The 9,867-nt window shown below is 38.9% G+C and overlaps 1 long non-coding RNA gene across 1 annotated transcript; it reads right to left on the bottom strand.

Moving 5' to 3' along the window:
* Positions 1–2,626: 2,626 nt before the first annotated feature.
* On the bottom strand, positions 2,627–9,114 carry LOC311523114. Its single transcript, XR_014712269.1, has 3 exons — positions 9,074–9,114; positions 5,644–5,770; positions 2,627–2,784 (listed from the first exon to the last, which is right to left on the bottom strand). It is a non-coding gene; the product is annotated as an uncharacterized lncRNA (long non-coding RNA).
* Between the last annotated feature and the right edge of the window lie 753 nt (positions 9,115–9,867).

The raw sequence follows: 9,867 nt of genomic DNA, 5'->3' as shown, positions 1-9,867 counted from the left end.
GGAAACCTACTATGACCTACTATGACCTTCTGTCCACTGCATACAGCTAAGAGGGCATGGCCAGGACTCCCTTACCCTGGCAGATTATTGGCTGCAATAACAGCCTCTGGGAGCCATTAGCAATTGGCACAGGTTAGAGCCGCCTTCAGGCTGTTCTAATTTACAGCAGTTACTGAACCGACACTCTTGCAGCCCCAGGATTGGGGAGGAAGATACAAAGGAAGCTACATTTCCTTCGACTCCTTGCTACTGTGAATTTTCACCAATCCCTTCTCAGCTGCACTAGAAAATGTCAACCCATGTCTTTACTCCTTTTCGGAGGCACTTAACACAAATTGGTTGAAAGCAAATCATAGTAGTAAGGAAAGTTTAGTCCATCGAGAGAGGCTGTCTGTTAAGATATATTAGAAGAAACTCCAAAAAATTAAAGAGCTGGGATTTGCTGGTACCAAAACAGGTATCTGAAAGTATTTTTGGAATGATGGGATCTAATTAGCCCACTGCCTAGTGAAGTAAATCAAAGGAGATGGGTTATATAAGGAATCCTACTCACTGTGGGCCTGAACCTGTGAGGTACTGAATGCCCTCAGATTCTATTGTTTTCAATGGGAGTTGCAGGTGCTTTGCTCATCATCTCGCAGCATCATGCCTTGTATCATCAAATGTTAGTCAGATGGACTGTATCCCTTCATGGTCCTATCACTGCCCCTGAGTACAGCAGAAGGGAAAGTCTATCAGTATCTTGGATAGTCAGCAGCTCACTAAATAATATTTCTGAGGAAAGGGTGATGTTTTCACTAGTATTTTATAATGTGGCATTTGTTACAGAGAACAAGGAAAAACAGAACTCTTGAATTATTTCTCTGTGGGGAAATGTTTTCCTAAACAGTGTGTCTGCACACTGGCATCCTAATGCAATTGTTTCTTTGTTTCTCAAAACAATTAGTTCAGAATATATGGAAAAATTTTACTCTTTCCTCCAGCAGCAGAACTAGTATGGTACTGGGGCACCGTTTGAGAAATACAAGTAGAAAAATTATAGTAATCCAAATCTGATCTTCCCCAACCTCTTCTCTGCAATAGGCCCTTACTTCTCCCAGGAGTACATCAGCCTCATAGCGAGCCCAAGAGAGAGATAGCATGTGTTTCCCTGAAAACATTAGGGGAAGACATAAAATAAGTCACTGAGCTTCCCCTCCAGAAGATGACTCAAGGCTAAGGAAATGTTGAAGCTGGGATTTGCTGGGAAGTAGTTCTGTGAGGAGGACTGCTTACAGGGCACTTCCTTCTGTCCTTGGAGACCTGGACCAACTTGGGGTTGGGATAGGGAATCTTCACTTCTCCCTTTTGGAGGTCCCATGGAGATCTCTTCCCTTCCCCTTGTCCAGCGGTGTCCTAGAGACTGGAAAGATAGGGAACATTCAGCCAGCAGTAAGCCAATGAGCCCTAGCTGGCCAGGTAGGTCATGGCACAGCTACGAACACACATCAGTATTTCTGTCACTTCTAACTTTGTGGTAACAGCAGCAAGGGGTGGGAAAGAGCATATGAATATTCAAATAGCATGAAGACTGTACAAAATATTAGTCCCTATTCATAGATTTGTGTATGGCCAATATTTGTACTTGTTTGGAAAATGAATTATTGGATGTGCCATTCCCCCAAATTCAGCAGTCACTCCAGTAGTGCCTTGATTAGAGAACCATTCCCCCAAACTATCAATATTATACTATTACAATTGCAGTGTAATTACTAAATGGGTTGCAAAGCGATTACCGAATGCCTGCCTATGCATTGGATAAAAGATGCCAGACTGAGAGTTCTATATTTTATATGCTGCAGAATGAGATTGTCTTCAAAGCTTCAGTTAGAGCATTCATTTTGCCACTAGAGGGCGCTATGGCCCCAGAAAACAGAAAGCTATTTTATATTGATACAACAATCAAATTAGCAGGATTTATAGAGCTTTAATCTTATTTAGAATGTAGATTACTCCACTTCATTTAAAGTAGGGGGAGGAATGAGGCAATTTACATGTGTTTGTATATTTAGAATGAATTATGCAAAGATAAGAACATCTCGCTGAAGCTTTTGAACACTCTACCTGAGTCTCATTCACAAATTTATTGCAACATTATCAGACACATTAAAAATTTTTAAGCTCAGCGTGGCCTCTGTAAAATTCAAGATAATGTAAAATAAATTCTCCTTCCCCTCACAAACACATAAGGTTTCTTTATTTTTCTCTTCCACAGGCTGCTTTAAAACAAATATTAGCTGATAATGAGACTAACCATCCATTTGATTTTGTTCAAGCTTTTTGCTTCACTTTTTTGTCACAAAAACCAGAAGCCACTCTCATTTTTGTATTTGTAAGTTCTTTGTGGCAGGGCCCATCTTTTTGTTGTATTTGTACAGCACCTATCACAATTGGGTCCTGGCCCATGACTGGAGCTCCTACATGTTGCCACAGTGCAAATAGCCTCCCAGCACCACCATAATGCCCGTACACCAGTGCTAAAAGACTCTGCAAGGGTCCAGGAAGGAGGATTTATCTTACAGAAGGATTGAATTTGACCTGTGGACTGGAATCCAATAATTTCACTCCTTGGGAGCCTCTGGTTTTTTGGGAAAAGGTGTCCAGTTTCTCAGTTGTAGCAATAAGGGCTTAATCCTGCTAATTGCTTAGCATTTCCTGCACATGCAGAGCACTCTTTACTCCCCTTGCAGCACCTGCTCTCCAGAATCTTGTCAGAGGTCCTCCGCACCTTGCAGGAATTAGGCCCTGTGAATGAAGATGTCACAATCCTAATGATGTCTTAATACTATATTATGAGACTAGCTACTGTAACAGGTTCCATGAGGTATTTCACATTGGGCAAAATCTTAAATAAGGGCATAAAAGCTATGATTGAAAACAACATAAGCCTAATAAATTATCTGTGCATGTACACATTGGAAATTGTTGCAAATTTCTGCTACTAACGGGGGTCAAATCCATATTATCAAAATGATTGCACAATCTGTCAGTTATCTGTATGTATAATATTTTCCAGTCCAGCATGCACCTCCTGGACTCCTCAAAACAGAAGGGAAAGTCCAATACCAATTTTTTCTCAAGTGTTTTGTCATGAATAAAAGGTAGGTCAGTATAAAGCTGAATTGAATTCAGATGCACAAAAACAAAGGGCTGTATTAAAGCCGTGAAAGCCAGTGGAATAATTCTGGATTTATAGTAACATAATTGAGAGCATACAGTTAACTGGCCAAAGTGTTTAGGGATAGTATTGATTTTAAATAAAAAATTAAAAGTGAAGGAAAATATTATGGGATGAGAGTCTTTACGAGTTTCTGATTTTTTTGTTCTCATGGTTGTTTTCCGCCAAGTCCCATTCATTATGTTTATGCTGAATTACTGCAGGGAAACAAGCACCTTAGAGTTTTATGATCAGACTCTTTGAGAGGATAAGCTTTTGTCCTAGGTTGCTGTTAAATAGCTAGGTAATTCATCTCATGATGGTTGTGTGTGAGCGTATACTGAGAGATTGGCTGTTACAGCTGCTCTTGCTTTGAAAAATAAAGTCAGAAAAGGCATTATGAGGGTCACTGGTGAGGTGACAAAGTCAGAAGTTCCAATCTCTCATTTTGGATGAGATCATAATTCATGTGCACCTTAAATTTTGACCTCATTAAACAATAAAGCTAAGAAAGACCGATATATCTGGGAGATTTACTGACCACTCTTCCGGGAGATGTGGGCTTTGTCATAGCTTAGTCCAAAAATGCTTCTGTGAACTATTTAAAAAGCTAAGTGTAAAAAATAAATGGCAGGTCTCCATCAGTTATCTCTGGCCAATAACAAGTTACTTTAGGCTTCCACGTGAATGATTGGAGACTTCTTACAAGACATGGTGGGGGTAATTGAGAATTACTGTTCACCACATACATACACTGTACTATGCCTTATAGGTGGATATTGCTCTTTAAACCATACATTATCAAGTACCCTGTATGATAAAATAAATTACTCTGAGTTTCCTAATACTCTTAGATTAGCCAAAATAGAAGACTGATTTTGTTCTTATTTTTAATTATTCTTCTCGTCATGGGCCTTTGGAAGGTACTAGAGGATGGATACTGCGTTGGTGAAGCACTTCAAGTGGTTTTAGTATGATGCTTTTTCTATATGGTCACACTGTAGCATTAGAGGACAGACAATGTGAAGAATAAAGAAACTTTATTAGTGCTTAGGGCAAATCATGGCTTTGTCATAAGCCCAGTATGTGGACCTGTGAGTAGTTGTTCTGCCTCAATAGCAGATTAGGAAGGAGACTATGACTCAGGGTCACAATCTGTGTCCAATTTCTCCCACCACCTGCTCTAGGAGGAGGGACGTATCCCATGCTAGCCCTATTCCTAGCACAGAATATGTTTCTTAACACTCTCGTGCAGCTGCATTGGCCAGTTCACTGTGTGATAGTGCCGATGCTTCTTCTACACCCCTTCCCACCCACTCCCTCTCCATTCACTACTCTAATCCATCCACTCCTACCCATGGAGGAGAAGGCAGAATAGAGAATTAAGCGGGTGCCTTAATGGGTGTGCAGGATGGGCCACTTTCTGGCCCCTAGAATAGAAAAGCGGCAGCCATAGATACAGACTGGCAAATATATATAATTTCCTGTCAATGGGTTCTTTTTTCCTCAAGAATCAATGAGAACTCATCCAAAGTATTGACATAGCCTGGGTACTTGAGCAAGGAGTAGGATATTTTGGGGGAGAAGAGAGGGTTCCCTATTTCAATAAGGAATATGGCTTTGATGGATATAGTACATGCTATAGTACACTTTCAAATCTGTTTTTACAGGCAGTATATATCTTCCAAAGAAGCCGTCATTTACAGAAATCAACATGTTTAAGGTGATAGCATATATTTTCTCAGGCATTACAGAAAACTAAGTTACATGAACTCTGGGCCATGCAACTGCCTGTCAAATATCAGGGATGCAGAGTTGAAAACTCAACATTTATGCAGAGGTGCTGCTGAAACAGCACTGATTTAAGTGAGAAGAGAAAGTGGTGACATAATCCTGAAATGCATTTGCATTGCATTTTCTATATATAGTTTTTTCTCCTCTGAGGAACCGGTGCATCTCACAAAGACCCACCAGGAACCTGGTACTTTTTGTATTTACTCCTCATGATCCCATCCTCCTTCAACAGGCTGTGCTTCAACCAGTACCACAATGACAATGGTGCAATGAATGAATGATTCAGTGATGATGCATGGAATGTGTCTAAGCATACATAAGTTGGCACAGCCTTCGCATGTTCTTTGCAATGGACTGTGTATCAGTCCTGCACACCCTTATGATTTTTACCAGTGACCATTTTATCATTCACAGGGGCCACTGTTGATAATTCCCAACCTTTTATTGACTCAGGAGCAAAAGGGCCTGATTAACCCCCATTACAATCAACAGATCAGGACCTTTAAGGGTTAATTCTTCTTTCACTAGTATAAATCAGAAGTAACTACACCATGGGGGTTATACTAGTGTAAATGATAGGAGAATTAGGCCTCTATACTGGGGACACAGGTCTCCAGCATGACCATAAAGATGGCCTTTTGAAAAGTACTTACAGCAGTTAAGGGCCACATTGTCAGACATACATGAGCATTTTCCTACTTCTGATAATTTTATCCTTAATTTTCTTCACCTTTGGGGTCAGATTGAAATTGTGGAGTCAAGTAGAGAATCACAGGCATCCTACAAAAAGAATACATAATTTATTACTATCTCCATATTGTCATTTTTTGTTGGATAAATTCCACAGACGGAAGATACTTTGCACTGGCTCTTTTAAACCAATGAACATCCTAAAACAAAGTGACATTCTGCTTCTGAGAATGAAGTGTAAAATAAATGAAAAAACCCACCTCTGTAAATGCAAGTACTGAAAACTTAATTTACAAATGCAAACAAGATAAGCTGCCAAGTTGCCAACACAGTTATCTAATTTGTTGACACAGAGATTGCAGGCAAGATTCTTATTTAGTTCCATACATCTACATTTGTTTGCCAGCAGATCAGAACTGTAATCCAGCTACCTCAATATTACAGAAAATTGCTGTACATTCTTCTCATTTTTTAAAGCTAAGTTGCAGTTTGTGTGTTTCAAGCTCCATCACTGACATTTTCTGCTGGCTGAATCTGTTTACCTTCAAGGCACCCTGCAAAGACTATTTGTTTTTCCAAGCATTTGGGGAAGGTGGAACTATGGTGGGTAGACAAGAATTGTTTGTTCAGTTGATTTGAATATTAAGTTATTTGTGTTAGGGAATTAAGTATGTCTTTGTCATAAATATAAAGGGAAGGGTAAACACCTTTAAAATCCCTCCTGGCCAGAGGAAAACCCCTTTCACCTGTAAAGGGTTAAGAAGCTAGGATAACCTCGCTGGCACCTGACCAAAATGACCAATGAGGAGACAAGATACTTTCAAAGCTGGAAGGGGTGAGAAACAAAGGGTCTGGGTCTGTCTGTGTGATGCTTTTGCTGGGGACAGAACAGGAATGGAGTCTTAGAACTTAGTAAGTAATCTAGCTAGATATGCGTTAGATTATGATTTCTTTAAATGGCTGAGAAAATAAGCTGTGCTAAATGGAATGGATATTCCTGTCTTTGTGTCTTTTTGTAACTTAAAGTTTTGCCTAGAGGGATTCTCTATGTTTTGAATCTAATTACTCTGTAAGGTATTTACTATCCTGATTTTACAGAGGTGTTTCTTTTACTTCTATTAAAATTCTTCTTTTAAGAACCTGATTGCTTTTTCATTGTTCTTAAGATCCAAGGGTTTGGGTCTGTATTCTCCTATGCAAATTGGTGAGGATTTTTATCAAACCTTCCCCAGGAAAGGGGGTGTAGGGTTTGGGAGGATTTTGGGGGGAAAGACGTTTCCAAGTGGGCTCTTTCCCGGTTATATATCTGTTAGACGTTCGGTGGTGGCAGTGATAAAGTACAAGGGCAAAAGATAAAATAGTTTGTACCTTGGGGAAGTTTTAACCTAAGCTGGTAAAAATAAGCTTAGGGGGTTTTCATGCAGGTCCCTACATCTGTACCCTAGAGTTCAGAGTGGGGAAGGAACCCTGACAGTCTTTATTTACAATCTATTATTATCATCCATTTTAAGAAAATTGTGTACCTCTGTAATATTTTAACTGAAGCCTAGATATATTATTATGATTCTTGGCTTCAGGCAAAGAGCTTGGCATTGCTCACCTTTGCCGTGACCTGATCAAGGGACTGCCCTGCACTGATCTGGACCCCAGGGCAGGTTTGCCCTCTAGAGGTTATACATTTATTTATTTATTATTTTCATATGTTGTTGTAGTGCTGAAATGCCCAATGAAATAAGCACACTCACTCCCACAGGGGCACTATGCTTCACCATTAGGAATTTGGGGCAACATAAATCTTCTTGTGTTGAATTTCATCTCACATGTAGAGTTATATCCCTCACTAACCTCCTTAAACTTGCCGTTTGGCCAAGCCACAAAAATTCACTCCTTTTAATCTTCCCTCTCAAGTCATTCTCACCAGCCACTTAATCATTTTGTTGCTTGTCTCTGTATCCTCTCCAATTTGTCAAAATGAATGGCTTCCAGCAATTGGTGGCATTGAGAAGGTGGAGGGTATATTTAAAATGACATTTATTTGCTCCACAGAGAAAACAGATTTGTTTTGTTTTTTCAAAGAAATAGGGTTTTATATTTTCATCGGATTAGAGACATGACTCTCCTGCATACTTACAAGACATTATACAGAGCTACTTTCTATTGCAATATTTTGCTCTTTGCTTCATTCTTCTGTTGTATGCTTCTGATGTGTGTGGTAGAAATATAAGTGTTCAGGGTTTTTTTATGCTCTGGAAAGGTATTCATTTCTCCATAGCTTGAGCAAAGGTTTGGCCTCACTATTTGCTATTTTCCTAAAGCCCATCCCATTTATCATCACGTTTCACTTTAGATAAATACCCCTTGAAAGCATTTTCCAAATTAAATGTCAAATAAAAAGTTGCCTCATTGACATATTGACATCTGTATAAAGCAAATCACTAACATAAATGGGCATCTAGAGAAGTACTCTCACAGTGAAAGGTATTCATTCACTGTGGATAAATCTAAAATTATTTTCTTTTCAGCAAGGAAGCACAATTTGAATGATATTCCAATGTTATATTACCTTGACCTCTGGCAAAGCTATGAATTGTGATGAAATGCAGCAACTATGCATCACACTTTCCTAATGCACAGATAGTCTTCACTTTGACTGATGTATGGCAAGCAATAAATAAATTTAGAACCATCTTTTTTACTAGAATCTGCACAAAGAATCATCTTTACTGAGTAGTATTCTGCCTGAAGATCACATCAAAAGGTTGTTCACCACCTTTATTAGAAGACCACCTGTTTTATCAAATCTTGTCAGTGGTTGCTTAAATCAGATTTCACTCTATTTCCATTGATTAAGCAGGCAAACAATTTAATATTATCAGTATATAAACTCTTTTTCAACCCTTTGTCTCCATAATATCTGCATCTCATCAGCATCGAAAAAATCAACTCAATTTCGGACCTACATTGAAAGACCTTCTAAAGTTTCCATTGCATTAATTTACCTGGCAGGTTGGTTTTTGGAAGCAATGAAGTCACCAAGGGCCTCATCCAATGAAATCATTGACATCTTTCCATTTACTTCAATGGCTTTTGGATTAGGTCCTAATGCATTCCAGCCTTTTGACCTCAATTTCGTATTTATATACGGGGGGAGGGGAAAATAATCCAATCATTGTAATGTATTGTCCTGTATTATATTAATAAGTCTCTATCCTCTGCACTGGGACACAAAATTCTATAGTAAGTATAGGGTGGTAAAACTCATACCCTTCTTCAAAATTCATAATATAGCAGTGCCCATCTTAATGGCTTTCATTCTTTCAGAAATTATAGCAATTTTTTAAAACACCCATTCTAATACCAACATTTAAATGACCAAATAAATCTCAGGCAAACCTTCATGCTTTCGTTCTCTTCGGTGTCTAGTTCAGTTTCTCATAAATTTCCTGAACTAATCCACTCAGTTCTGGACAAAGGTCATTGCACAGGAACTATGCAGGGTCATTTTAATTTAATTGAAAGCTTTTGAGATAGCTTTGGTATCTGAGCTCAAACACCATAGACTTAATGGTGAGTGAGCCCAAACCACAGCCTTGATGCTTTTTCTTTTTGTCCTTCTTCCCCCCTTCCCCCGCCCCCCCAGCATTTTCAAATAGATTCATTCTGGAGTTTCCCTGGGTGAAGTTTTCCCTCTCTCTGTTTTTAATGAACCCCTTGAGTTCTGTGCTAGGTTTTTTACTTTCCATCCTTTCTGTTAATGGCACAATGTATCTTTGCAATTTAACATGAATGCAGCCAAATGACATTTTGCCTGTATTTGCCACAAAGTATGTGTTTTTGTCTCCAACACTCTTTACTCTGAAATGCCATATATGATCAACTGTCTTAGAAATAATCTTTCCATCTTTCAATTTTCATAAACCTGTAACCCAAAGCACCTTTGGGTTTAACATTTTTTTTTCCTAGAGAAAGGTCTCTGCAACCAATGACCCCTTAATGAGAAATTTGCAGCCCCAAATCAGACTTCCACTTCCACTTTATTACATCTACAGAATACCATGCAATATATCTTGATATGACTGTCATTCGTGCAATTTTAAAGCCAAATGCATCATTTTAATATTGTCTGAAGTGAGGTCATGGATTTTACCCAACATGAAATATTATGGTTACCCTGTCTACAAGGACAA

The sequence above is a fragment of the Lepidochelys olivacea genome (genome assembly GCF_965140295.1).
Source record: "Lepidochelys olivacea isolate rLepOli2 genome assembly, chromosome: 7".
Classification (NCBI taxonomy): Eukaryota; Metazoa; Chordata; order Testudines; family Cheloniidae; genus Lepidochelys; species Lepidochelys olivacea.
This window is presented reverse-complemented; position numbering and strand designations above follow the sequence as displayed.